This window comes from Aotus nancymaae, unplaced genomic scaffold (assembly GCF_030222135.1).
Source record: "Aotus nancymaae isolate 86718 unplaced genomic scaffold, 86718_ANA_hifiasm-v0.15.2.pri h1tg000040l, whole genome shotgun sequence".
Classification (NCBI taxonomy): Eukaryota; Metazoa; Chordata; class Mammalia; order Primates; family Aotidae; genus Aotus; species Aotus nancymaae.
In genome coordinates, this window is record NW_026988454.1 from 94,555,750 (window position 1) to 94,582,323 (window position 26,574).

The 26,574-nt window shown below is 35.6% G+C and overlaps 1 non-coding gene across 1 annotated transcript; it reads left to right on the plus strand.

Moving 5' to 3' along the window:
• Positions 1 to 12,433: 12,433 nt before the first annotated feature.
• On the plus strand, positions 12,434 to 12,574 carry LOC135268458 (U4 spliceosomal RNA). The gene has a single exon (XR_010336781.1). It is a non-coding gene; the product is annotated as a U4 spliceosomal RNA (small nuclear RNA).
• The last annotated feature ends 14,000 nt before the right edge of the window (positions 12,575 to 26,574 follow it).

Below are 26,574 nucleotides of genomic sequence, written 5' to 3' on the forward strand. Positions count from 1 at the left end.
TTTGTGGTTATCTCACAGTTATTAGTGTCTGTAAAACCCGAGATTAAAAGTTATTAAAAAAATTAGACTTGGTCATGGCTGTAAATCAATGAACATGCATATTTTACTCTACAGATAATTCCTAGTAAATTAAGAAGTACTGCATCTCACTACCCACTCTGTAAGTCCCTATCAAAATGTCCAGACTGGATGTGCAACAAAGATCAGAGAAAGAAGGTGCTCTCTCCCTATGAAGAATTCTTTCTTAAGAGGAGAAGATTCGCACCAGTTGTGTGTGTGTATGCATATGATTACGTACAACAATCTCTAAAGATTCTAGGATTGCTTGCTCTTTGAGATTATCTGTGTCATTGCTTCTTCCATCTATTCACTGATCATTCATTTTTAACTGTCTGCCTGTGCTGGTTCATTCTGTTTCTTTTCCAGAAGTGTGGGATGCTAAAGATCAGCCGACAAATATGGCTCTACTCCTGCCTTTGATAAGTTCTCCTAACTAACCAGCAGTATTTCTTCCTTTATGAATGTTATTTTAAGGGAGATCTAAAACAATAGTTCGTATATATTACTACTTACCATTCACTTATTTGACAAATATTTCTTGAGAATCTACTATATGCCAAGTGCTGTTTCATGTACTGGAGACACAGTGATGAATCAAAGTTCATGTCCTCATGAAGGTTACATTACACATAGGAGATAAATACATACATGAGCAAACAATGTGTCAGGGGGCATTAAGTGCCACAAAAAATTTAAACAAGGGGATTGAAATGGACAAGGCGAATATTATTTTATATAGTGATGTCAGGAAAGATGCATCAATAAAGTGACATTTGAGCAGAGATACAAAGGCAGTAAAGGAGCTGGCCATTCCAAAATTATGGAGGAAAGTGTTCTAGAAAAAGAGGAAAGCAGAGACAGGCCCTGAGGTGGGAGTGTGCTTGGCATGTCCTATGAATAGCAGAGATGGCCAGTGTAGCTGAAGTATGGGATGGGTGTAGGAGATCGAGGTAGAAAACCTGGTAAAGAAGCAAAAGCCAGATCATATGGGGTTTTTCACCCATGGTTAAACTGTGAATTTTACTTTCATTCAAATTGAGAAGTCATTTTAGAAATTATTTTTAAACATTTTATTGGGATTATACTAAGTTCTAATTTCTCTGATTTCCCTACTTTTTGCATAAAAATATCAAACCACAATAATCTGTAAAGTTACAATGACTGAAACATACTCATTACAATTAAATTCTGAAAATTTTTGTCTCTAGTTCAATATTCTCCTTTTATCTTAGCAGCTTCAAAATGATACTGTCTTTTCCAAGTTCTATGGTATTTTGCCATAGATTTTAAGTCAAAAAATTATACAGTCTTACTTTCAATAATGACTTTGAACTTTAACACTTCTGGCTAAGTTTTATGTTTTTGGATTAATCATTCATAGAGCTCTATCCTTTCCTTTCGATTTTTATTTCAGCCCTCAAAGCCTCAAATACAGAGGTTTATAGTTTCTTATTTCCCAAACTCATTATGCTACAAGATTCTCCCTCCTTTGCAATGGTCCATCTCTTCACTGATGTATCCTCTATCCTCAACTCTTCATTGTCCTTGACTAATTTATGAAAAAAAATCTAGTGTTTCAAAGGAATCTTTTTCCATCAGCCAAGGTTGTTCACCAGCCAAGAAACCCTTAGGGCCAACCAAATTACCTATTAAATCTTGATGAAGACTGGACAGATATAGTATTTGCTTCCTTCTGTTGGCTAACATATAAATGTAGCAATAATATTTTGTAACCTAAATTCATTACCAATTATGGACATATCAGATATTCTATTTTGGAATGTGCTACATATCAACTCACAGAAAAATAATTCCAAAGCCTGCCATCAAATTCTTCTTTGTGTCAATTGACAACGAGGCACTAAGAACAATTACAACACATGGATATATCCCAAGATCATGAGCCATAGTTTTATATAGAAACCAAGAGTTTTAAAAGCTTAAATAATTGGATTAACAAATCATTGAATAAGTTAAAATAAATAGTTCATAAATTGTTAACCAAAATGTACATATAATTTTGATTAGGGAAAGAGCACATAAATAAATTTGAGCCATGACCTTAACTTAAAGGAACTCATCTGTTATCAATATAAATTTAAAGCAGCACAGACAGATTCTTCTTATCACAACAGACAAACCCAAATTGTTTGCTTGAAATATATGAATTTCCAGTCTTTCTCTGAAAATTTTCTTTTACTCACTTTTGAGAATTAGTAACTAAATTGTATAAAACATACCTATATAGTACTCCCTAGTAATATTTAAACACATATATATATTCTTAAGGATACATATAAATTCAAATATATAATATATATACTATATATAAATATATACATATATATGGTATGTTTATACAGAGAATATATATGTGTCCACTCCTCATCCTGTTAAGACAGTGTTTTTTACCCAAACAGCATTTAATAGTTCACATTAAAATATGGAGGAGAGTAACAATTTCTAAAGGACTCTCAATGCTTGGCTGATGGGAGCTTAAAAGTGGACCATGGGGAAAATAAAATGATACTGTTTTGTCATTCATGTTTAAAGACACTTCAGTGCCAACTCTTTGCTGGTCCTCTGAAAGGCACAGTGGAGAATGGAAAAACAACATGGTTTTGGACCTCAAGCAGCATGTCAGTAGTGGAAGAGATAGGGTCCACAATAACTAGATACAAAGTAGGATGTGAAAGGTATAATGAGTGACAAAAGAAATATCTGGGACTTAAGGGAAGATAGCAATCATTTCTACTTGAGAATGTTCTAGACACCGCTTGTAAATAGAACAATAATAATTAGCATAGCTAAATGAATAATTACCTAAATAGGCTGAATGAAAATAGAGTGGCAGTGAACAAAACTGATTCTCTGGATCCTGTCAGAATCTTATTAAAATGGTGTCAGATAAAACGTGACAGGGAGCCCATAAATAAAAGACAACTTGTTGATGTGGCTATGATATGCAAATTAATAAATCTGACAATCTGATCAATATGATCCCTAAAAGTTTTATATTGGTTTTACTCAGCAATTTTATGTTATAGATTGTCATTATTTTTTTAATTTTTAAAGAAGCTACTTATCTCCAATTTATTCAACCTGTATGCCAAAACTTTTGAAACACTGAGGTTGCTCAGTCATGGTTACAAAACAACTAGCATGAAATCTAAGGTTCTGGGATAAAAGCTAGAAATTCAAAAGCCTAGTTAATATATTTAACACAAAAACTTATATAATAATGATGATAATGTGACTCATGATAACCATTAGAGTTGAATAAAAATTAAATTAATAATGGTTTAAAATATAAAATGATCATTTCAGGGAAAAATTAGTTTTGTGTGACCATATGTTGCAAATACAGAATAGAATTTGATGCCATGAAGAGGCACTGTGATAATACATGGGCAAACATTTCTCTTGTATTTGACTCAGTTATCAGATACTCAGAATTCTCCACTGTCTAAGGTTAACCACCTCCCCACTCTTCTCAGTATAAGATACCAGGCCTCTCACAATTGCGGCTGTGCCGCCTTTTCTAGTACCCTTCTCATCTACACCTTGCTCTAACAAGATTCTTGCTTTAAAAAAAAATACAACAGGCCTTTCCTTATCTTGACTTTTGCTGCCTGGAGTATAGACTCTTCTCCATATCTATGGGCAGAGTAAGCCCATCAAGGCCCAACTAAAATATTACTTCTATCATGAAGTAAAATAGTTACTATAGCCTTAAACTTGACCAGACATTGTGTTACATCTTAGCTAACTCACAGGGGCACTGGGAAGAGTGCAGACATTGCAAAGAAATACAGAGGACTCAACCACTGGAGGTACTGGGGCCCTAGGAGCAGTGAACCTGAAGGAAAGGAAGGAAATTGGAACCAAGCAAAATAAGGAAAAACAGAGAAACCAATGCAGGCAGCTAGCTCAAGGTGTGTGTGTTTGAGTTTAGGAGAAGGGAAAACAGGGGTTCAAGGGGTAACTAGAAATCCCATGCAGTAATGTGGCAAATTCAGGCTTGGTTCCTACAGAGATCAATCTTTTTTTTCATGTTTCCTTGTTCTCATTTGGTTTAATTGTAAATATCTTTACTGAGATACAACTCGCATACCACACAATTCACCCACTTAAAACATGCAATTTTATGTTTTTTAGTATATTCACAGATATATACAATTATTACCACAATTTTAAAACATTTTTGTCACTTCACAAAGAAATCCCTTATCTGTTAGCCATCAACCTTTCCTACGTCCCATTGTCACAGATCTAAGCAAGCACCAATCTACTTTCTGTGTCTGTAGATGTGACTATTAAGTGTCAAAATCACATATATGGTCTGTGTGACTAGATTTTTTTATTTATGTGATGGTTAGTTTTACGTGTCATCTTGAGTGAATTAAGGGTTACCTAGATGCTGGTAAACATCACTTCTGGATATGTCTGTGAGAGTGTTTCCAGAAGAATAGACAAATGGATTGAGTAAAATGACTCACCCTCACTGAATAGGCTGAGGGTTGAGTCATGCATCCTCTCCTGACCATGGTGTATTAGTCCATTTTCACACTGCTGATAAAGATATACCCAAGACTGAGCAATTTACAAAAGAAAGAGGTGTAACAGATTTACAGTTCCACATGGCTGGGGAGGGCTCACAATCATGGCAGAAGGCAAGGAAGAACAAGTCACATCTTACGTGGATGGCAGCAGGCAAAGAGAGGAAGCTTATGCAGGGAAACTCGTGAGACTTATTCACTATCACAAGAACAGCCAGGGAAAGATACACCCACCTTCATGATTCAATTACCTCCCACTGGGTTCCTCCCATGACATGTGGGAATTGTGGAAGTTACAATTCAAGATGAGATTTGGGTGGGGACACAGCCAAACTATATTACATGGACATCAGAACTTCAGGTTCTCTGGCCTTTGGACTCTGGGACTTGCCCCAGCCACTACTCTTCCCCACCAGCACTTTTTCAGGCTATCGGTCTCAAGCTGAGAATTACACCATCAGCTCCTCTGGTTCTTATGGCTTGAAATGTGGACCCAGCCACCCTACCACCTTCTTTTGTTCTTCAGCTTGCAAATGGCATGTCATGGGACTTCTTGGCCTCCAAAATTATGTGAGCCACTTCACCTAATAAACTCTCTCTCAACTATCTGTCTGTATATATTCTATTTTTTTTTCTGTTTTTCTGGGATCCCTAGTTAATAAAACATAGGATAACGTTTATGAGGTTCATGATTGTTGTATCAGAAGTCAGTATCTTAACAGGTAAACTAATCCACTGGAAGGTAGAATCTGCCATTGGAAGTGATGGAACAAGAAACCATGTCTCAAAAAGATCCACCCTCTCAGAACAGCTTTGTAAGAGTTAAAGTGTGTGGATTCCCTATCAAATTGGCTTCAGTTTAGAGCCGGGCTTCAGTCCAAGGACTTCAACAATAAGATGAATAAACAAAATACCAGACTAGTTACAGACTAGGCCAATAAAGATGGAGGCAGTAAAGATAAGGCAACAAAAAATGGTCCCGCCTGACATCTCAAAGATAGTCTATGGCAACAAAGCAAACTACAGACTAAACCCAATTATTGCAGTCTCATAGCTCCTCCTTATTTTCATATCATAGATAATGAAACAAATTAACAATAGCAAAAATAAAAACCTACAGGTCTTCTGTAATAAACATATCAAGAACAACACAATAGGCTTGTTTTGGTTGTTATAAACTACCAATGTGATTATGATCATGACAAACAGAATCACTTCAGAACAAGACTTTTTAATGATGCAAGAATTATTTACCTACTAATTTGGGAAAGATGTACTATTTTTTATAACATCTGTTTATTGTTCATATATTGGTAAACTTACAATACTCTATCCTTGCCAAAGAGGGACATTCAAAGTTCTTAAATGAAAATTTGAAATAATGAAAGTGAATATTGACTTAACAGATTCCTAATGGTTTTAAAAATAGATAAAATATATATATTGTTCAGGATTTTTATGACTAGTTTCCTGTTAATTTGAAAATCTGAAGATATTAGATAAAGAAGAGGTATTTCAAATTCATAATGCTTTCATGTTACTATAAAATATTAGAAAGAATAGTAGTAATTGTTTCATAAATATAAACATATTTTTGTATTATTTAATGTTTCCTTGTATAATTTAAGGTTTTCAATAGCCCACACCTTTTTTCTAAAGTGGAGAGATTAGATGTAGAAAAGGGACTATTAAAAGGAGTTCAAGTTAGGTATACTCAGGTAGAGCTAGCCTTCATATTAATATATAATTTCAGGTAAATATTTTAAAGTTTTTAAAAGTACTACATGACTAAGCTCATTTTTTTAAATGAAACCTTTATTGAGATCTAATTCACATGTACTGAAATTCATCTCATTTAATTATAAAATTTAAAGGTATTCCATGTTTCTTTTTTTTTTTTTTGAGACAGAGTCTTGCTTTGTCACCAGCTAGAGTGCAGTGGCGCAATCTTGGCTCACTATAACCTTGGCTTCCAGGGTTCAAGAGATTCTTCTGCCTCAGCCTCTGGAGTAGCTGAGACTGCAGGTGCATGTCACCATACACAGCTAATTTTTGTGTTTTTAGTAGAGACAGGATTTTACCATGTTGGCCAGGATGGTCTCTTGACCTTGTGATTCATCCGCCTTGGCCTCCCAAAGCGTTTAGATTACAGGCGTGAGCCACCGCGCCCGGCTGGTTATTCCATGTTTCTAAATACAAAATCACCATCTTTACTTTAGAGTCAACACCTGTCATTCTATAATGGGCACTAATAACCAAAGCTAGAAATCTTTGATCTTATTTTCTCCCTTCTTTTTTTACCCTCTTTATGAACTATTTAAAAATCACTTTTTAGTCAACTTTTGAAATCTTCACTGGTCTCCTCCCTATGGTTAGAAACATTATTTAATTCCTTCCACTATTCCTTTTCTTTTTTTTCTCTATCAGGAATTCCTTCTCCCTTCTGTCTGCTATCCAAATCTTATTCATCTAACATCCTATAAGATTGCACTCTGTCATACAAATATGTATTATATAAATATATACATACACTTTACACAAATATTAGAAAAACAAATTTGCCACCTTAAGATATCATACATTTTTAAAGATAATTCCCACACTTATCCTTATTGTGTTGCTGAAACACCAGGGGTTCAATCTAGGTCCTGAGAATAAGTAGTCAGGGAGTGCTTCTGACAGTATTTCACTCTGAATGACTGAGTTTTGGAGGAGAGAAGTGGGATGAGGAGTGAATTTAGTGAGTGAAGACACTATTGCCAGAAACAATGGCATATACAGTGATTCAGAGACAGACAAAGAGAATTTGCTCAAGGAACTTCAGATAATTTAGTATGGGTAGAATAAGAGGGGTTGGAGAAGAAAATGGAGGAGTAGTAAAAGTTAAGAACTTAATTTGCTCTTTTATGGAGTTTGGAATTAATCTTTAAGGCAACAGGAAATGACTGAAGGTTTGTAAGTGAAGGAGTGACAAGATCTGAGTTACATAGCCTGAGGCGCACCCTCGATCCTTGCTAGTGTGGACTGGAAGAACAAGAGAGAAGTTAGAGCCACTGGGCCAATAGGAAAGTGGAACAGTTTAGATTTTTACTGTGAAGTTTTAATAGTCAGCTTTATGTATAGTTAACTGCCTTTATGCTAAAATCTCTAGCGAAAAGTAAATACTGTAACTTTTTCCCAACACTAATGTATTTAGCTGCCATTCTTAGCCTAAACCACTGTTATCTGTGCTTCTTTCTATCATGTTGGTCACTAATACTGGACAAGATATACCCACTGCTCTCAACGAAGCTACTAATGAAGACTGTGGGAAGTGTCTTCTGGGAAGACAAGCTCAAGTCATGTCATCAGGCAGACTGGAATCAAATCTTGGCTTTAGCTGCTTTAGCTGTGTAGCTTTGGGAAATTCTCTAAATTCTCTGAACCTTGGTTTGCTCACCTTCAAAATGGAAACCAAAATATCTAGCAGGGTTGTAAGAACTGAAGATCATGTACACAGGGTTTCTAACACAGAGTAAGCCCTCTAGCACTATACACATTTTATTATTAAAGACAAAATGTATAGAAAAGACAAAATTAAGACAAATTTCCTATTTTCTAGTTGCTCTTTTGAAGAAAAACAGACATTGGCAGGAGCTCACAGGAGAGGACTGGGGCCTGAGACTCTCCTGTCACTATGATTCCAGGTCATTAGTGCTTGCTAGTAGCTAAGCAGCTGAGCTGCTCCAGAAAACCTATGCAAAACAGTTTTGGTTTTAACTATGTAATCAACCTGACAGGGCCACGGCTGAAATAAATGTGAATGCCATGGCCAGGTGGCCTTGGGAATTGTGGAGTGCAATTAACCTGCCCACTCCCATTCCCAGAACTCTTCTCAGAGAGGTAGTTTCCTTGCCACTGGTTGAGTCTGGTTTTGGCTATTATTTCCAAGCAGCATTTGTGCTTCCTCAGTGTGGTCCTGATCAGTCCAGAGATCAGAGGAAACTAAATGAAGACTATTTGAAGCACCAATTCCCCTTGCAAACCTTTCAGAAATTTCAAAAGATGTTAGTGAGCTGAGTAGTGTAGGAGAAGGAGAACTGGCACTTTTCTCCTATTTTCCTATGAATATAATGATCAGATCCACCCATTTCTGATTGTAATGAGGATGCAATCCTTAGTCTAAGCAGAAAAACCTGGGTAGAGGGCAAATGGGGAATTTTATCCCTAGCAATGCAGTGTGACAGCTTTGGGCAGAAGATACGGAACCAGAGAAGGAAGGACTTCTACCTAACTGGCTTCCAACATTCGTTTAGTATTGTTTCTTCTCTCTGTTCCTAAAGTCAGGAAAATCAGAAAAATACTTCCCTCTGTAGCTGCAGCTGGCATTTTTGCAGTGATCATTAGTAAAATATGTTGGCAGTGAAAAACAGCTTTAGCATTTGCAGAACTGGCTGTCATTTGTGCCAAAAGCAAGTAGGAATAGAAATAGTAACTCCAATATTGTTATTACCATACCAGAAGTCAGCTAGCTATCCTGTGCCTGTAGCTTTCACAAGTCATGCCTAATACCCTTGTTTTGCCTGACCTTTTGTCAAGTTGTGCCTAAACCCTTATCTTGCCTGATCTTTGTCTCACACCGTGTTTGTGAGATGGGAAAGAAGCAGAAGGTGGGTTGAGAGGTTAAAAAAACACTGTCACTGAGTTTGAGTAGCCAGCTTGACAAAGGGTTTATCTCTTTTAATTGCAGAAAAAAACTTAAAAAGTAAACCCATTTTAGTGGAAGATTAATTAGGAGAAAATTTCCAGAAAGGAATTTATAGAATTTGACCATATTTACCAATAGCCTTTTCAAAAATGTCATATTTCATCTAGAACACCATTTTAAGACTATACACTAAAGAAATAGTTTTAAATGTGCATAAGGATTTTTAAGTACAAAAATGTATATGATATATTTATAATAAAGAAAAACTTTGAATAAATAGCAATAAAGTGTTAGTCATTAATTCATATTGAATATATTCAGCTATTAAAGGGGTTTTATAGAACTTTAAATGGCATGAGAAAAACACTTATTGTTTTAATTTTCTCTTTTTTTAATTAGTTCCACTCAAGTTATCTCAAGTAAGTGAGAATTTTTCCATAAGGATACACATGAAGTAAAACTAGCAAGGAATAAAAAAGCCATCAGGAATTGGGAGACTTTTGGAAGCTGCTAATCTGTCTACTCTATATCTCTCTCTCTCCGAAAGCCATTCCATTAATCCTCCTTCTGCCAATAGGAAGGCTAACACACATGCCCATAGGTTTCCAGAGATGGCTGTTTACCATTGCCTTTCAGCTTGGGTTAAGTAAAGAGTTGTTTCTCTCTGAAAGGCCTGTGGGGAGCTAGGCACATTGATGGTGATGTTAAATAAAGCAGGAATCGGCCGGGCGCGGTGGCTCAAGCCTGTAATCCCAGCACTTTGGGAGGCCGAGGCGGGTGGATCACGAGGTCAAGAGATCGAGACCATCCTGGTCAACATGGTGAAACCCCGTCTCTACTAATACAAAAAATTAGCTGGGCACGGTGGCGCGTGCCTGTAATCCCAGCTACTCAGGAGGCTGAGGCAGGAGAATTGCCTGAACCCAGGAGGCGGAGATTGCGGTGAGCCGAGATCGCGCCATTGCGCTCCAGCCTGGGTATCAAGAGCGAAACTCCGTCTCAAAAAAAAAAAAAAAAAAAAAAATAAAGCAGGAATCAAAACGACATTTATGGTGTCATCATTCACTCACTCACTCAACACGTACATATTGAACACTCAACATAAGGTGGCAACAGTGGCACGCATGGTCCTTGCTCTCACAGCTCTTATAGCTTAGAGAATAAAGGCAACTGAAATCCATGTTCATGGTGCTACAATATATATGTGTGCATGATAGGAGAGCATCTTGAAAGAGATCCCAACTCAAACCTGGAGAAACAGCAGAAGAGCATGTCCAGGTAATTTTTCTACAGAAAATAGTTTAGTGTGGCTATTTGAGGTTGTGTGTTTTTAAGGGGTTGTAATTTAATATGGTAAGGGATATGAAGAATTCTATAAGCCAGAGTAAAAACTGTTAACTCTTCTGAGTAGCAATGGAGAACTATGAAAAGTTTGGGCAGGAGACAGAGGTAATCAAATTTGCAACCTATAAAAATCCATAAATGCAATGTAGATAATGTACTGGCTGATGGGCAGCCTGGAGTCAGAAGCCCAGTGGGAGACTTTGTTAATAATAGCAGCAAAGTTGAAGGAGCCCATACTAGGGCTAGTACAAGTGGAGGGGGAGCAAACTCCACGAACTTGAAAGATGTTTAGAATCAACTGAACTTGGAGAATGATAATTTGTGTGGGATGAGTGAGGGAAAGGAGTCAAGGATAAAGCCCAATTTTATAGCTTAGTGTAATTAACTGAGATTGAAAACAAAGAAGTAAGTGAGGGAAAGATAATGAGTTCAATTTTAAATACATTGAGTTTGTAGTGTGAATGAGACATCTAGGGGTGATGCCCAGGAGGAAATTCAATCTATGCATCTGAAATACAAGAAGGGATCAGAGCTGCTGGAGACAGAGTTTGATATGTCATATGCACACGGGCCATACTTCAAATAATAAATATGCATAAGAGCATCTGAGAATTAAATTATAATTTTTAATTATAATCTTTATAATTAAAAAATGAGAAAAAAAGAGCTGAGGGCAAGGCACAAACATATCTAAAGGACAGAAAAAGAAAAAAAGAGAAACTCATGCAGGAAGGAGATGGAAATAGCCTTCAAAGAGGGAGGGATATAATCAAGTGCACAGCAGTGTCACAGAAGTCAAGAAGAGAGAGCATCAGGAAACAAGAATAACTTGATGATATCGATTTATAAAGTATATATTAATAAGTTAAAGGAGAAAAACGACACAATCATATCAACAGATGAGAAAAAATCACTGATAGAATCTAATGAATATTTTAATGGCAAGTGCTCCTTTAACATAATAATACATATGTATATATGTGTGTGAATGTATATATGTGTATATATGCAAGTATTGTGTGTGTTTGGAGTCTCCAAGACCACTCTAATTTTGAGTGTTTAGGAGAACTCACAGGACTTGGCATATAAGTTGTACATGCTCACAGCTATGATTTATTACGGTGAAAGGATATAAAATAAGACTAGCAAAGGAAAAAAGTGCATGGGATGAAATCCAGGTTACTCTTCCAGTGGAGTCACACAGGATGAGCTTAATTCCTCCAGCAATGAGTTATAACACCACAAGTGAAATGTTTACCAGGGATGTTCACTAAAAGCTCAGTGCCCCAGCTTTTTACTGGGAGCTGGTCACACAGACTCTGTCTGCCTAGCATTTTCTAAAACCTCAAATAGAAAGATGTTCAGCATAAACCACATTGTTTGCACAGTTTAGGCATAGTAAGCTATTCTTAACAGGGAATCCTACCATGATCCAGATGCCACCCAAGGGCCAACCTTGCAAGCAGGTCTTTCGAAAGACGGCACTCTCAAGTTTGCCATGTTAACTCCTCTCTCTCTCTCTCTCTCTCTCTCTCTCTCTCTGTCTCCCTGTGTGTGTTTGTGTGTGTGTGTGTGTGTGTATGTGTGTGTATAATGTTTAGATACACATTAGTAAATCAGGAGAGATGCCTGCTCCTTCCATTATACTGAATATTGTTCTGCAAATATTAAGCAATATAATTAAATAAGAAGGAAGACATCAGATAGAATATATATTGTGAAGTAGGTAATGTTACTTAAGAATTTTACAATTTTGTATTGAAAATTATAGAAAATCAGCTGTACCTTTGCACAGTAGTAGCATCATAGCCACTGAGGTCTACCTGAAGTGCAATTATTGCTCATTGAAAACCTTTCCCAAAACCCTGTCATGATGACTTGCAATATAATTGGCACTGGTAATTTCTGACAGTCTCTAAGGAGACTGAGTTTTTTAAAAAGAAGAAAATCAGTTCTAGAAAGTACCAAAATAATAAAACAATTTGGGAAGTTTAAAAATATACCAGAAAAATCAGAATATGTAATAAAAATCAGAAAAGATAAATGATTTAAGAATGCACTTTGAGGAAAGTGCAGGAAGTATACTCAGTGTATGTGAATAGGTTTAGACCATATCAGGAAGAAGTGAGAAACCAGTGTGACTATAGCTGAGGTAAGGGAATAGAGAATAAAAAATGAGGCTGGAGAGTTAAATTCGGGGCATAACATGCAGGGCTTTGTAAGCCATGATTGGGATTTTTAAAATTCCATTCTTAAATCAATAGACAATTTCTGAAGAGTTTAGAAAGTTTTAAGATACAATAACATTTGCACCCTGAAAGCATCATTCTAGCTGCAAATATGGAAATAGTTTTGAGGTGAGCCAGATACTTAAGTTTTGGGTAGAGATTTACAAGAACAATGTCTACAATAGAGTGAAATCCAGAGAGTAGATTTGAATAGTTTAGGGTGATAGTTGCAAAGATGAAAGGAAACTAGAATAATTTAGTGATATTTAGGAAATACAACTGGTAGCACTCTCTAATTAACAGGATGAGAGGATGAGAATGAGTGAGGAGCTTCAATGACTTCCAGGTTTCTGGATTGCACAACGGTACAGATAAGAGCATCATTTTTATGAGATAAAAACACTGAGGATATAACTCAAATAGCCTAAATTAATAACTTGAAAATTTTTTCTCAAAACTATTATTTTAACATGAGCTTCAATAGCTATTTTAAGAAACTATCATTAGAGCGAACCAGCAACCAACAGAATGGGAAAAATTTTTGCAATCTACCCATCTGACAAAGGGCTAATATCCAGAATCTACAAAGAACTAAAATAGATTTACAAAAAAAAAAAAAAACAAGCCCATTCAAAAGTGGGCGAAGGATATGAACAGACCTTTTCAAAAGAAGACATACATGAGGCCAACAAAAATATGAAAAAATACTCATCATCACTGGTCATTAGAGAAATGCAAATCAAAACTACATTCAGATACCATCTCACGCCAGTTACAATGGCAATCATTAAAAAATCTGGAGACAACACATGCTGGAGAGGCTGTGGAGAAACAGGAACACTTTTACACTGTTGGTGGGAGTGTAAATTAGTTCAACCATTGTGGAAGACAGTGTGGCAATTTCTCAAGGATCTAGAAATAGAAATTCCATTTGACCCAGCAATCTCATTACTGGGTATATACCCGAAGAACTATACATCATTCTATTATAAAAACACATGCACACGTATTGTGGCACTGTTTACAATAGCAAAGACCTGGAACCAACCCAAATGCCCATCAATGATAGACTGGACAAAGAAAATGTGGTACACATACAGCATGGAATACTATGCAGCCATAAAAAATGATGAGTTTGTGTCCTTTGTAGGGACTTGGATGAATCTGGAAAACATCATTCTCAGCAAACTGATATGAGAACAGAAAGCCAAACACCACGTGTTCTCACTCATAGGTGGGTATTGAACAGTGAGAACAGGTGGACTTAGGGAGAGGAGCATCACACACTGGGGCCAGCTGGGGGAGGTAGGGGAGAGACAGCAGGGGGTAGGGAGGGAGGGGAGGGATAACATGAGGAGAAATGCCAGATATAGTATGTACCTAAAGTAAAAAAAAATAAAAAATTTTTTAAAAATAGCTATTTTGAAACTCTGAAAACTGAGGAATTATTTTTTTTAATTCTTTTATTCTCTGAAGACATGGGCTCATAAAATCTGAAGAGGGATGGCCAAAGGGCAATAAAAAAATTACCATGAGTTAGAAGAACATTTTTAAGTGTACCAAAATTGTATCAAGTCAAATATAAAGTTTTTATTTAATGAAATTATCAGCAGAAACCCAACTGTGCCATCCTCTGGAGAAGTACACTGGGAGTTGTTAAGGAAAGCAGATTTAAGTATCATGTGAATATTTTACATGAATTCGTATTTCTGATTAAAAAAAATTAAAAGTCATCTTTGAAAAAATAAAGTTTGCATTTTGTTTTGTTTTGTTTTTACTTAAAGTAAAAAATTGAAAGGAGTAGGAAATGTCAAACAGTAATCAAATGCAGAGGTCAAGCCAGGTACAGGCTAGAAAGTTAGAAAGTATCCACCACATTTAGGGGAAGGAACATAACCAGTGACCCTGTGAAGCTAGGATTCAGGGATCTGAACAGCACCCAGACAGAAACAGCTTGTGAAGTGTCACAAGATGAAGTGGAGACTCAAATATTTTGACAAGGTGGCTAGCAAGTGAAATAGGAGCTAGGTGGTAGCCAAAGAGGAAAACAAAGTCTAGAAATACGCTGTTATTGTTTAATTTTAATAAAAGACATGCATGTTTAATTGCTAATGAATTTTTGAGAGATTAGAAATTAAAATTTTAAAAATATTAAGTAATTTAAAAATAATGCAATGAAATGTATCAAGACAAAATGTAATTTTTATGCTTGGATTTGAGATTCTAGAACAATTTTAAAACTTTTATTAGTATTATAGGAATTTTTAAAATTTACTCTAGTAAAAAATATTTTATATTGAGAAAAATAAGGATAGTCAGCCTCATTTTACAAAAGAAAAAAAAAAGAATGCTGGTCTCCAGGATTCTATCCCCTGCATATGAGTGGAGTGGCCAGAATCCAAGTGATTTGTACAACTCTCTGTCCTGACTGCTCCTTTCCACCCAGGAGCAAGATTGCTGTAAGAATTTCATTCTACTTTGGACAGTATGGCCATTTTCATGATATTGATTCTTCCTAACCATGAGCATGGAATGTTTTTCATCTGATTTTGTCCTCTCTTATTTCCTTGAGCAGTGGTTTGTAGTTCTCCTTGAAGAGGTCCTTTACATCCATTGTTAGTTGTATTCCTAGGTATTTTATTCTCTTTGTAGCAATTGTGAATGAGAGTTCACAATTGATTTGGCTCTCTGTTAGTCTGTTATTGGTGTATAGGAATGCTTGTGATTTCTGCACATTGATTTTGTATCCTGAATCTTTGCTGAAGTTGCTTATCAGTTTAAGATATTCTGCTGAGATGATGGGGTCTTCTAAATATACAATCATGTCATCTGCAAATAGACAATTTGACTTCCTCTTTTCCTAATTGAATATTCTTTATTTCTTTTTCTTGCCTGATTGCTCTGGCTAGAACTTCCAATATTTTATTGAATAGGAGTGGTGAGAGAGGGCATCCTTGCCTAGTGTCAGATTTCAAAGGGAATACTTCCAGTTTTTGCCCATTCAGTATATTGGCTGTGGGTTTATCATAAATAGCTTTTATTACTTTGAGATATGTTCCATTGATACTTAGTTTATTGTGAGTTTTTAGCATAAAGGGATGTAGAATTTTGTCAAAGGCCTTCTCTGGATCTATTAAGATAATCATGTGGTTTTTTCTTTGGTTCTGTTTATGTGGGGTGGATTACGTTTATAGACTTGTGTATGTTGAACCAGCCTTGTATCCCGGGATGAACAGTATCTTACAGATTCAACGCTATTCCCATTAAGCTATCATTGACATTCTTCACAAAACTGGAAAAAAAACACCTTAAACTTCATATGAAACCAAAAGAGAGCCCACATAGCCAAGACAATCATAAGCAAAAAGAACAAAGCTGGAGGCATCACGCTACCTGACTTCAAACTATACCACAAGGCTATCGTAATCAAAACAGCATGGTAGTGGTACCAAAACAGAGATATAGACCAATGAAACAGAACAGAGGCCTTGGAGGCAACACCACACATCTACAACCATCTAATCTTTGACAAACCTGACAAAAACAAGCAATGGGGAAAGGATTCCCTGTTTAATAAATGGTGTTGGGATAAGTGGTTAGCCTTGTGCAGAAAGCAGAAACTAGACTCCTTCCTGACATCTTTCACTAAAATTAACTCCAGCTGGATTAAAGATTTAAACATAAAACCTAACACCATAAAAACCCTAGAAGAAAACCTAGGCAAAACCATTCAGGACATAGGCATAGGCAAGGACTTCATGACTAAAATACCAAAAGCATTGGCAACAAAAGCCAAAATAGACAAATGGGATCTAATTAAACTCTAGAGCTTATGTACAGCAAAAGAAACAATCATTAGAGTGAACCAACAACCAACAGAATGGGAAAAATTTTTTGCAATCTACCCATCTGACAAAGGGCTAATATCCAGAATCTACAAAGAACTAAAACAGATTTACAAGAAAAAAACAAACAAACCCATTCAAAAGTGGGCGAAGGATATGAACAGACACTTTTCAAAACAAGACATATATGAGGCCAATAAACATATGAAAAAATGCTCATCATCACTGGTCATTAGAGAAATGCAAATCAAAACCACATTGAGATACCATCTCACACCAGTTAGAATGGCGATCATTAAAAAATCATACAGAGACAACAGATGCTGGAGAGGATGTGGAGAAATAGGAAGACTTTTACCCTGTTGGTGGGAGTGTAAATTAGTTCAACCATTGTGGAAGACAGTGTGGAGATTCCTCAAGGATCTAGAAATAGAAATACCAATTGACAGAGCAATCTCTTTATTGGGTATATACCCAAAAGATTATACATCATTCTATTATAAAGACACATGGATATGTATGTTCATTGTGGCACTGTTTACAACAGCAAAGATGTGGAACCAACTCAAATGCCCATTGATGACAGACTGAACAAGGAAAATGTGGCACATATACACCATGGAATACTATGCAGCCATAAAAAATGATGAGTTCATGTCCTTTGTAGGGACATAGATGAATCTGGAAACCATCATTCTCAGCAAACTGACACAAGAACAGAAAATCAAGCATGACATGTTCTCACTCATAGGCAGGTGTTGAACAATGAAAACACATGGACACAGGGAGGGGAGTATCACACACTGGGGTCTGTTGGTGGGGAACAGAGGAGGGACAGTGAGGGGTGAGGAGGTTGGAGAGGGATAACATGGGGGAAAATGCCAGGTATAGGTGACAGAGGGATGGAGGCAGCAAACCACATTGCCATGTATGTACCTATGCAACAATCCTGCATGATTTGCACATGTACCCTAGAACCTACAATTAAAAAACAAAAAAGTATTTCATTCTACTTGATGCTAGAGAGCTAAAAGATTATAAAACAATGTTTAAATGGAAAATAAATGTTAAAAATTATAATGAAGATATCCAGTTCATCCTATCTAAAGGTAGTAGACACATTTCACCCTAACCTCTCACCTAACGACACCTAGAAACCCAGGACAAAATACATAAAACAAACATAAGAAGATTCTGAAATGTGAACAAAAGAAGGCATCCTTCTTAGAGATGTTATACTCAAGGAATAGCCTGATAAGATGTTTTCTGCCTCTGAACTATCCTAGCCTGGACATTGGAAAATTTCACCACAATCTGGAAAGAAGGGTAAGTGCAAACCCCAAAAAACAAAACTAACAAAAACCAACCAACAAACAAAACAAAACAAAATAAGCCTATTTGCTTTAGCCAAATGAGCTAGAAGGGAGTGCCTATGCAGGGCATAACCTTTTGGGCAACACTAGAAACACTCTAGAAAAAAGAAAACTGCCCTTCCCCATCCTGTCATTTGCATCAGCTGACACCAGACTATGTCAGCAGACGTTACCACCACAACCCAGCAGCAACTACATGGTGCTCCCTCCTGGATGGTAGGTGTCTGTGAAGGCTTTGTGTGTGAAAGGGGCCTGACTGCCATCCCAGCCTGGTATTAATTAGTAACATAAACTAATACAATAAAAAGTAACTTGTCATGCCACGAACCAGAAAACTGTCAAATTTAATGAGAAAAACCAATCAACAGACACAACATCAACATGACACAGATATTGGAATGATCTGACCAGATTTTAAAGCATCTATAATTTTTTTAAATGCCTCAAAGAGCAACTATGAACCTTCTTGAAATGAACAAAAACATAAACATTCTCTCCAAAAATAAAAAACTAAAAATAGAGCACATAAAAAAGAGCCAAATGGAAATTTAAGAACAGAAAATACAACAACAACAACAACAAAAATTTTCACTTTCAATATTGGTGGAATAGCTGATGTTGACCAATATTCCCATAATGAACCATTAGAAAAGTTAGACTAAAGCACAAAAACATCTGTTTTAAGGAACGAATGAGAGACCAGAGGAGATAGGACACTGAGACACAGAATTTCAGAGAGAAGAGAAACTCATTTAAGTGAACATTATACTCCGTAGCATTTTTTCACTTGAGACATTTGCTGTTTTTTAAGCTGGAAAAAAAAAGAAAAGAAAAGAAAAGAAAGAAAAGCAGAAAGAGCTTGCCAACAGAAACCTGAGATAAGATTTTGGTAAGGCTAGGGAGGCAAAACTTGGACTTCAGGGATATCCATGCAGGTTGGACTTGCAGAAAAATTAATCCAGAGAGAAACAAAACACAGGGGAGCCCAATACCCTGCCTCATGTTTCCCATTAAGGAATGTGCTATCTGTTAAGCAGCACAGAAGCTCAAGGAAAAGATGTCAGGCACAAAGCAGTGTCCATTGGTCTGGAAAGATGAGCAGAGGTCTTGGAAAAATCATAAAGATACAAAAAAAATGGAGTTCTCTAAGGAGGAGGGGGCCTGATAAACATCTAAGATTTCCAGGAAAAAATCAGAGAGAACAGCATCATAGGAGTGAAAATAAGTTAGAAATAGAGTGGATCTCACAAAGCTGAATTAATTCCAGTCCAGCTTCCTGTACTTTCACTGCCTGCTTGCACCCTTCAGAGTAGCAAAATAAATTATCTCTGGAAGAGTAAAACAGCAGCCAATGCTTCGAAATATCTCTAATATTTTTTATTGTTCAATCTTCTATAATGCACTTTTAGGAATGTCAAGAAATAAGATTATCAAAGCCAAAAGAAAAAAATCTCAGTAAAAATATGTGGTCATCTATCCTTCATCAATGTTAGGTGATTAAGATATTGAAGTTTTCAGACAAGGACTTTAAAATAACTAATTCTATGCTCAGGAAAATAAAAGATGGAAAATTTCACCACAACATTGGACTCTACTAAAAAGTGAAATAAAGTCTACAAAAAAATTATTAAAATGTAATCAAATGCAAAGGGCAACAACTAATTTATACAAACAAAATTATAGATTAGATGCAGCAGAATAAAATGATAGCAAACTGCAAGACCATTCAATAGATTGTGTCCAGATTAAACCGAAGTGAAAAATATTTAAAAATGTTTAAAAACCAGCTTGAGAAAAATGTGAGACATAGTGAAAAGTTCTAGTATATGTACAATTGTAGTCCCAGAATTACAGGCAATAGAGAATTATGTCAGAAGCAATATATAATGAGAAAATGACCAAACATTTTCCAAAACAATGAAAGATATTATGCTACAGATTCAAAAATCTACAAATCTGTAGAAGAATAAATTTAAAAAAAAAGAAAATCACACAGAGGTGCCTCATAGTTGAACTTCTGAAAGTCAAAAAAACCCAAAAACAATAGCATTTAAAGCAGGCAAAGAAAAATGGCATATTACCTTCAAATGAACAATGATACTGCTAAAAATCAACTTCTCAGAAGAAAAGAAATTACATTAAAGAGATTAAAGACAGTAACTTTAAAATTCTGTATCATTAAAAAGTTTTTTTTTAATTTGTATAATTTTGTAGGCTACAAGTATCATTTTGTTACATGGATAGATTGTATAGTTAGTGGTGAAGTCAAGGCTTTTAGGGTATCCATCACTTGAATAATGTGCATTGTACCCATTAATACCCATTAAGTAGTTTCCCATCATGCACGTTCCCACACCTTGCAACCTTCAGAGTATCCATTATCTTATCATTCCACACTCTGCATCCATGTGTACACATTGTGTTTAGCTCCCACTTATAAGTGAGAATATGCAGTATTTGTCTTTCTGTGTCTGAGTTGTTTAATTTAAGATAATGACCTCCAGTTCCATCCATGGTGCTGCAAAAGAAATGATTTCATTTCTTATGGTTGCATTGTATCCCATTGCACATATATAGCACATTCTTCTTATCTAGTCATCCACTGATGGGACACTTAGTTTGATTCTGTATCTTTTCGATGGTGAATAGCACCATGATAAAACATATAAATGCAGGTATCCTTGTGATATAATAATTTATTTCCCTTTGGGACAGATACCCAGAAGTGAGATCACTAGATCAAATTTTAGTTCTATGTTTAGTTCTTTGAGAAATCTCCATACTGTTTTCCATAGAGGTTATACTGATTTACATTCCCATTCATAGTGTATTAGCCTTTCTTTTCTCCACATCCTCTCCAACATCTGTTATTTTTTGACTTTATACTAATAGCCAATCTGACTGATGTAAAATATTTCATTGTGGTTTTAATCTGTATTTCTCTGATTATTAGTGATGTTGAGCACTCTTCATATGCTCATTGGCCATTTGTATGTCTTCTTTTGAAAAATTTTTTTTATGTCCTTTCCCTATTTTAATGGTTTTTTTTTTTTTTTTTTTTTAGTTGTTTGAATCCTTTGTAAATTCTGGATATTAGCCCCCTGTTGGGTGCATAGTTTGCTATTTCTCTGTGTATGTGTCTCTCTCTCAAGATACTGGCACCTTGATCTTGGACTTTCCAGCCTCCAGAACTATGAGAAATAAATTTCTATTTTTTACAAATTACCTAACCTGTGATATTCTGTTACAGTAACACAAAATGGACTAAGAAAACAATTGGTATAGAAAAGAGAGGCTGTTGCTATTCATCAAGACAATGGGAGAATAAGCCAGGAAGCATTTCAGAGATGTTTGAGGCTGCACCTCAAATATCAGGCCAGAGTAAGGCCTTGGGGGCAAGATTTTTAGAGAGGCACCCTTGAGACCTCAGTATTTGTTGCCTTGTGTTACCTCATGTCTCTTCTCTGCTCCGGACATTCTGGCACAGCACCCCTCAGTAACCCCAGCCATGACTTAAGTGGGCCTAGGTGTAGCTTGGGCTGCTACTCTGGAGGGTGTAAGCAGTAAACCTTGGCAGCATCCACATACTGCTAATTCTACAGGTCTGCAAAGTGTGTGGGCTATTGGGCCATGGCAGCCACCTGGATTTTAAAGACTGTATCAGGCAGCCTGGGGGCTTAGGCAAAATCCTGCTGCAGGAGTGGTGGCACCACAGAGTTCCCACTAGGGCAATTCCCAGCAGAGCTGTAAGGTTGAAGCCACTTTAGAGTTCCCACTAGGCAAGTGGTGGGGATGGGACCACCCCTGAGACCACAGAACTGTAAAGCTACCAGTTTGAAATTCCAGTCTGAGAGAGCTGCAGGCATCAGACTCGAACCCATAAGAGCTGCTCCATGGACTGAGCCCAGCAAAGCCATAGGGGCAGGGCTATCCAAATCCTTGGGGGACAAACCCTTGCTCCAATGTGTCCAGAGGTAACACAAAGAGTTAAAGATTATTCTGGAGTCTTAAGATTTAATGTCATTTGTCCTGTTGGTTTTAGGACTTATTGGAACCAGTTACTCCTTTCTGTTCACTTATTTATCAGTTTTGAAATGGGAATGTCTAGCCTGTCCCACCATCGTATTTTAGAAGTGGATACATTTTTATTTCAGTCTCACAGATGGAGGAGAACTTGTCTCAGAATAAATCACATTTTGAGTCTCATTTATATCTGATTTTAGATAAGACTTCAGACTTTTGAGTTCATGCTAGAATGACTTAAGACTTTGGGGGCTATTGGAATAGAATGAATGCAGTTTGCACATGAGAAGGACATGAATTTGGGGGACCAGAGGCAGATGATATAATATGAATATGTTCCCCAAAGTTTTTCTGTTGAAAACTTGATCCCCAATGTGAAGACGTTGGAAGATAGAACCTTGATGGATAGCCTAATGCTGTTTTTTTCAGGAATGGGTTTGTCACCTTGGGAGGGAGGATAATAAGTTCAGTCTCTCTCTTTCTCTCTTTCTCTCTCTCATTCTCTCTCTCCCCCCCTTTCTTACTCCCTCTCTTCCCCTCTCCCTTTCTCATTTCCTCTCTCCTCTTCTCCATTTCCTGCTTCCTCTTTTCTTCTCTCTTTGCTCTTCTACTATGGGATTATGCAGCAGAAGGCCTTCATCAGATGCTGGCACCTTGGTCTTAGACTTTCCAGCCTCCAGAACTGTAAGAAATAAATTTCTATTTGTTATAAATTACTCAGAGTCTGTAGTATTTTGTTATAGCAGCACTAAAATGACTACGACAGTACCTAAAGGAATTAAAAATCAGTATATTAATGCTCATTGCACCATTATTCACAGTAGCCAAAATAGAGATACAACCTAAGTGTCCATCAACAAATAAATAAAGAAAAAATGGCATATAAAACTGGCATATATACATAATGGATTATTAATACTGCCATTTGGTACAACATGGATGAAACTGGAAAATATTATGTTAAGTGACATAAGCCAGGCACAGAAAGACAAATATCACATGATCTCACTTATACTTGGAACCTAAATAAGTTGAATTCATAGAAGTAGAGAATAGAATAGTGGTTACCAGGTCCTGGGGAGAAAGTTAGATGAAGAGAAGAGAGATGTTGGTCAAAGGTTTCAAAGTTTCGATTAGACAGAAGGAATAAATTTTAGTGATCTTTTGTACAGAATAAATATAGTTGATAATAACATATGTTTCAAAACTGCTAAAAGAGTAGATTATAAATGTTCTCACCACACCAAAAAACATAAGTTAGGTAATAAATACTTTAGTTTATGTAATCACTCTACAATGTGAATATATCAAAACTTCACATTCCATATGATGTATCATTATATACATATTTTATGTGTGTGTATATATATATATATATAATTTACCCCATAAATATATACAATTATTATTTGTTAATTAAAAATAAAGTAAAATTTTAAAATATAAATTTAAAAATCATAAATAAAAGGAGAAAAAATAGGAAAATCCAAAATTACAGTTGGAAGATTTAACACATCATTCTTGGTAACTAATAGAAGAGGTAAATACAAAAGTGATAAAGAGACAGATGACTTGAATATCAAACGTGACAAACTTGTCTTGAGATATTTAGAATACTGACTTGATACTTGCATTTTTCTCAAGCACACTTGGTATATTTACCAAAATTGATTGTTTGAACCACAGAACAAGTTTCCAAAAATGTCAAAGAATTGACATCATATAGAGTATGCCTGCTATTGCCATTTTTATTCAACATTATATTTGAAGTCCTGATCAGTGTAATAAAGTTACAAAAAATGTTTAAATCCTAAAAATTCAGGAAAAAAGTCTTCATTATTCTTAATTTTGTATATAGAGAAAAATTCAAAATTATCTACAAATCATTAAAATAAATAAGTGAATTTAGCAACATGACTAGATACAAAATCATTTGTATCTCTATGTATGAGCAAAATTTAGAAAATATAATTAAACAAAATGTGAACATACAAAATTGATAACAGAGAAAAAAGAGATAAAACTAAAATCTTATAATTAGATACCAAGTAAAATTGGTAAAATATGACCTGACAACAAAAGCTATATACAAAGAAAAAATGAAAATACAGAACTGTATCTTTAATAGAAATAATATATTAGTGAAACAAAGAAAAAGAAAATGATAGAAAAACAGTTTAATTCTGCTAAGGATATATTTTTATATTCTTTTATCCTCTACTGTCTTCTTGTTTTCTTCTACTTTATTTTATTTTATAGCGTGTTATTCCGATTCTGCATTTAACTATTTTTTTCTTTTAATCTCTCAGTTTAAACTTTATTTAAAGTTTTCTATTTCATCTTAAAATGTATGGACACATTTTATTCCACAACAGTATATTTGTATTTTATAATAAACTTACATATTTATTCTATAAACAAATAAATTTATAATTTAATCTATGTTTGACACTCCCACCTCAAAATTAAGTTGATGTTGTACTATATTTCCCCTGAAACCTCAAAAGTTCAGAAGGTATGTACCTCAATTTGCAGAACCTAACCTTCTATTTTCCTCCAAAATTAAAGTTAGTTGGGAAATGTGTAAGGCAAAAAAATAATGGTGTTTGCTAAAAGTCTGATGCTAATAGTCAAGTTGAGGAATCCTTTACCTGAATACTTTCTCCAGAAAACTGATGTGCTTGCAAACAATTTCTGGATACAATAAAGAACACCAAGTACCAAAAGTGAGGATGCTACTGGGCACAAGTTAATACTATGATATCAGAATATTATCTGGGACTCATGAGGAAGAAAGGGAAGTCTCCAAGCTTTCACCTTTTTCTAGCACTGGTCATTCCATGTGTGTTTTTATGCCTTCACTTGTTGTCCCTTTGATAAAGACTTCCAAACTCGCCTACTCTTTCACTCTAGATGCTTCTTCCCTTTCTCTGACTCTCCACATCTTCTACTATATCTTGCCACACTGTTAATGCTGTTATGTTGGTGTCTGTGTTTTCAAAAGGCTTGAACTACAGCAAATTTTGTGCCCCTCACAATACATCCAAAGAGACAAGCACATAGCCATCTTTGATCACACAATTAGGCCAGTCAAGTGGATGACAAACAAAGGGGAGGCAGTTGGGCAAACCAATGTATTCCGGAATACACAAAGGCAAAACAGGTTCCTTACTTAAGGAATAAAGAAAGCAGAATCACTCAGTGAGACTGTGAGACATACCACACTCTTTTGTGTGTGTTGGTGTTACCTACTTGTATAATCAACCTGTTTCTTTATTTATCCTCTGTGTAGCCTACATAGAGAAACACAAAAATATTACTGTTAAACTCCTGAATATTGGAGCAATTTATTGGTAAAAAATATGAAAATAAAAAATGCATGCGTGATTACGAAAAATTTTATTTCTTATTTTTTGTAATGTATTTTCTTACAAGATCACTAAAAGTCACTTAGAAAGGCATTTCTATTTTTTCAAAGCTTTTCTTTAGAGTCATTGTCCTATGGTCTATTTTTTAATACAGGAAATGAAAGTTTTCATTGTGAAAACAAGCTTGATGTTCGGCAACTCACAGGCCATCACAGAGTGTTCTAGAAAGTGTGTCATCTTCTTTTTTAACCTTTTTTTTTGATAGTTAATCAATTTCCTCTATCTTATAAATATCACACAAATATAATATTGGCCAAAGAACATACACAGAGAAAGAACAGATATCTGTATAAAATTCATTTCCATGTTCCAATGTATGCACCTCCTAAAAGCAAATAAAGGCAGTCCAGAACACCTAATTTTATGAATTTTTGAAGTTTTTATTTTTAATTTAGTCATTATTCGAGAAAGAAGCTCAAATGCCCAAAGACAATTAATCCTAACAAGTAATGACTACATCATCAACAATCTTTAACGCAGTATTTAATCTCTCTTTCAGTGTTAAGTAGAAATAAAGAATTTTTTTAAAAAAGGAAACTAATACTCGAGTCAATTTGCATGTAACAATTGTAGAATACAAAATACAAAGAACTAAAGCAACTTTAGAACAATCTCCAAGACAAATAAATTTGCATTAAATACAGAAATTTGATTGTATTAGGGAATTAATCATTTCTATACTTCCAAAGTTTGCTATATTCAGGAGATGCTGGTAGGCTCCCTTCACCAGAGGGCAATGATAACCAAAAGCCTTAGTAATCTTTGACATTTCCCTCTCCTAACTCCCAAACGTCTATGTCAATGATTTCAAATTGTATTTATTATTTAAATTTTTCCTGTTCTTAGTTGTAGTTTCTATCCAAAGCTACAGACTTAAGACCACTGCACCCACTTCAGACCTATATTCCTGCAAAGAGCAAGTCTCAGATAACAACCACTGCAAAAATTCAAATGTTATCATAACTATGACTTTTTCTTGAACAACTGAATCCTAAAATTTAATTAACTTGAACTGCCATGATTAATA